General features: G+C 28.5%; 1 long non-coding RNA gene across 1 annotated transcript; it reads left to right on the top strand.

The window, feature by feature from the left end:
- Window positions 4,146–4,769, top strand: LOC104700632. Its single transcript, XR_753612.2, has 2 exons — window positions 4,146–4,290; window positions 4,404–4,769. It is a non-coding gene; the product is annotated as an uncharacterized LOC104700632 (long non-coding RNA).

Genomic DNA, 4,769 nt, shown 5'->3' with positions numbered 1-4,769 from the left:
TATTTTGAAATTATAATATAAATAAATGGAATTTCAACCCGTGCTCTAGCACAAATCCAAATGTAGTTGCGCTTTAATAACAAAGACACTTGCCCGAGCTTGTGTAATATTAGCAATGTTTCGATGCCACTTAATAGAGAACCTTTCTATAAGTGACACTCGGTAGGATCATTTACATAGAGCAGAGCCGGTTCTAACCTAGTGTTGGAAAAGCTCTTGAACACATGACCCGGCCAAATTATTTTTGTTCGTCTTCTGTAATATTTATACGACCAGATTGTAGAAAAACAGGATCTTTTAAAATCTATATTATTAATTAGGAAACATACTTAGGGATTAAAAAAAATATATATAACATATATCTATGTTGCCAAACAGACCTACTTGCCTACATAATTAAAAAAAAAGTTAAAACTTCCCTAAAATAATGGTAACAATTATTGAAGAAATAAATGATTAACTCTTTCAATAATTGGTTATAACTTATAACGATGGATACTTAGATTTCACATATATATTTGGTTATGGGTATAAAGCATAAATAATTAATTTTGAATATATTAAGTTTTCCAAATAGTTTTCTAAATTATATTTTAAAGATTTATAGTTAGGGAGTAAAAAAAAGAAATAAAAAATGCAGAATTCCATTCAAATACCCTCTCAAAAAAAAATTGAAGAGCAATCAAAAACCAAAAAAAAAAGGTAGTCAAGGGCTAAAAACTCCAAAATTAAACGACCATATAGAAAGCTATCCGGATCATGGATAACCCATTCGGATTTGGGCGGGGAAGGACGCAGATCCTAATTTAAATGCTTAATCTTTGGATTAGTTACCTAACAAAATTAAAAACATCAGATTAGGAAATAATTAAACCATTACAACCTACTTACCATGAAATGTGGAGTGAATAATCCTATTTCATCATTCAAATAAACATATTCTCAAATCCTATATAGTACATACCATACAAAGTGGAACATAATATATTGTAGCAAAATATAGTTACCTTTTGAAATTAATACAACTAGGATTTAACCCGTGGTACACCACGGGACAATTATTTAATTTTATTTGTAATAAATTTTTATTTTAGCGGTATTTAATTTAGTAAAAAAATTATATATTTTTAATTTTTAATATTTTTTATATTTAAGCGGTAATACAATTATTCATAAAGTATTATAATTTTATCAAGATAAAACACTAAACTTATGAATTATAATTGTTTGTATAATGTATAATTAATCAGAAAAATATTTTTTATTTATTTAAAATAATACTACAATTATTGTTTTGTTTGATATATAATTATTTAATTTAACTGATTGTTTATTTTTCAGTGTATACAGTTTAATGATTGGTTTTTTTTTTTTTTTATTTTGGAACACATATATAGAAAAGAAATTTGCTATTAATAAGGAATTTAAGTAGAATTAGAAATTAGAATCCTCTAAGTGGCATATTCTCCAAATATTCGAACATAATATTAATACCTAAACAAAATCATTTACAATTTACAAATCAAATTTATTATATCATGAGTTCCTAATCTTCCCTTAAATATTACCATCATTCATTTTGATTGAGCTAAAAAAGTATTTTCCCTTAATCGTATATTTAACATTTACTTACTTTCTAAGATATTCTGAGATCACCTCAACAATAAATTCGACGCCTACCTTCTTTATAAATATCAATCTTTACTCAACAGTCTCATCAAGCAAATATATATTTTCACCTCATTACGATCTTTATTCGACTCTACCAAAATGCTTACTTTGTATTTCCATAGATATGTCAAACGGTACAACACATCATGACATAGTTTAAGTGAGGGTTCTTCAGTGAGAAAGGAAAAGCCGGTGGTCCCATGAGAATGGAAAACCATCGAAAGCTTTGGCTTCACTTATGCAAGTGGTCTATTCTAGCCAACCAATCTCAGTTTATTTTTCTAATGACATGAACGACTGTATGTGGCCTTTTTTTGTATGTTTTGGTCATCATGTCTCTTTATGTACCTGTAATTTAGAAATTAGAACTAATAGCAAAATGAGTTTTGGAAAAAAATAATGGAGAAGTGGTCATATATTGTTATTCTTATCTCTTTTTTTTCTAGCTCTAGCTTCTCTGTTATATCAGTCTTTTTTATTCTGTACATAACAAAAACTGAAAACATTGATAATTGGACATGTCAAACAAAGGCAAATGAAAAAAACGATTAGTATAAGATACATGCAATCCTGCCATCTACATTCTTTAACAATATTGGAGAGTACATGCTTAAAATTCTTACGTAACCCTCAATTGCAAAGTACATGTATAATCTTGGAATTCTGACCTTTGAATCATTAATGGAGTCTTATTACCATACTAAAGAGATAACTATATATACTAGCTCAATCATTCTAAACTCTTCTACTAAACAAGTCTTTACCGCACCTCCATTGGTTATACATGAGATGTCTTTCCTAATTTTTTAACATTAGACTAAAGATATTTATCAAGAGTGAGAAATAAAAATGTCTTTAAGAAAACATTTAAGACTCTGCTGAAGACTCTTAAATAATATGTCATATTTTTATGGGTTCTAATTTATTTAAATTAATATTTAAAAAAAAAATAATTAAAGACATTTTTGAAGGGATATATTACTTATTTCCCCATTGAAAAGAATTTCGGGTGGGTGGATATATTACTTATTTCCCCATTTTTGTTCAATAACATTCTTAATTATTATCTTGAAGCCTCTCAATTTAACCAAAATTTGCGGGTGGGTGGATCTGAGTGCTAAAATATTTCAATCCGAGAAAAAATATTTAGCAAGGTAGAGTTTTATAAGGGTAAGTTTGTTGAAATTTTTAGTATATTTTATGGAGTTTTAGTATATTTCGAAGAAATATATATATATATATATATATATATATATATATATATAATAAATTAAAATTTAATAATAAAATCTTATAGTGCAAAATTTTCAATATAAAAAACAAATATGAAAACAAAAAAAATCACTAATATGGAGTAATAAAAATAACTACAAACAAAAACCAAAACTACCAATTCACTTTGTTATTAAATAATAAAAAAATTAAATTTAATAACGGTAAAATATGATAACAAGTCAAATCAAAAATAATACTATAACGCTTTGACTAACACTTAAAAGATTTAAAATATGACAAAAATAAAATATCTTCCAAATACAATAAAACAAAAAATTATCTTGTGGTATACCCCATGTTCAAATCTAAAAGCAAAATGTAATCTAATATAGGTACGGTGAACCATATATAAAATAATAAAAATAAAGAAATCAATTAATTTTGTAATTATTTTATCATAACATATGATATATAAATATACTCTGAATTATATTTATGTTTATTTCATAAGAGAGTTCGAGAATTTATGTTTTCGTCCCGTCCCGTCCTGTTTTCAATCATAAATACATATTTGTCCCATATCTAGAATGTCCCATATTGGTAATGAATTCTCTTATGCAATAGGAATTTGAGAACGGGTGGAAGTCATAATGGAACATGACAAAAGATATAGGGAATTATGTCCATCCCTAAATATTTGCAGTTGTCTCAAATGGGTTTTCATTGTTGATAGCGGTTATATATCCAGTTTGATAGTTCACAAATTTAACAGATTCTAACCAATCATTTATTTGATTTAGTTTGTTGTCCGTCCAACCGTTATGTTGTTTAAATTTTTAATACTGATGAAACCATTATTTTTTCAAATATTAATAAACCAAACCAAAAATCAAACTAAAATCTTAATTAGTATGAGTTTGACTATATATATAAAAATAAATTTGTTTATAAACATAACCCCGCACGTACGTGCGGGTCCAAACCTAGGTTCATACGTGCGGGTCATACTTTTTAAATTTTGTATTAAAGTGAATGACATGTATATTCGTGATCGATCTACTATATTATAACAAAAAAATAAAAAAAGTACATGTAGTTGGTGATCGACTTTAAATGATAGGGTTGCCTTGCCTACAAGATTCTTTAATAGCCAAGGGGTTCTGGTCCAGCCTACTAGGTATTTAGTGATGACAGATAAGAAAATGTATCCTCGTGATAAATGTTTTTTTGCAACGACAAGGATAAATAGCAACCACCACAAGGGTTGAGCATCAGTACCTACACTTACACATAGATTATCAATTCCAAAGTGAGAGGGAGAGAGAGAGAGAGAGACAACAGCCATGGCTACGAAGTTAGTTTCTACTTTCGCCATCTTTTTCATCCTCGTTCTTGTCATCTCTGGTAAACTAACAAACTCCGTACGCATATTTGTTTAACTGTATGATTCATATGATACATAGTGTATCTCGCAGTCATATATATGTGAATTTTCATTTGCTTAAATTAATGTTCAGAAACGCGTGGGACAGAAGCCCATGATGACGAGTGCCTAAAAGAATACGATGGCGAGGATGGTTTCGCCTTGTGCAGGCCTTTCCTATATACGTCGCCTTGTTATACAAGCTGCAAATTTGACAACGGTGCTAAAAGTGGTAGATGCATCCTGGGACCCGGAGAGTTCATACCTTTATGCTTCTGCGACTTCTGCGACGAAGAACGTACCGAACGGTTAATAAGACAAGGATAATAATTCAATAAATAATGTGACGAAGGATAAGTAAAATAAAATAAAGAAACCTAGGCCTTGCCTGGGTTGTTATTATTCTGATTGTTACGGATCTTTTTATATTTTATTTTCTATAAAACTAGAATCATATAAA

This window comes from Camelina sativa, chromosome 7 (genome assembly GCF_000633955.1).
Source record: "Camelina sativa cultivar DH55 chromosome 7, Cs, whole genome shotgun sequence".
NCBI lineage: Eukaryota > Viridiplantae > Streptophyta > Magnoliopsida > Brassicales > Brassicaceae > Camelina > Camelina sativa.
This window is presented reverse-complemented; position numbering and strand designations above follow the sequence as displayed.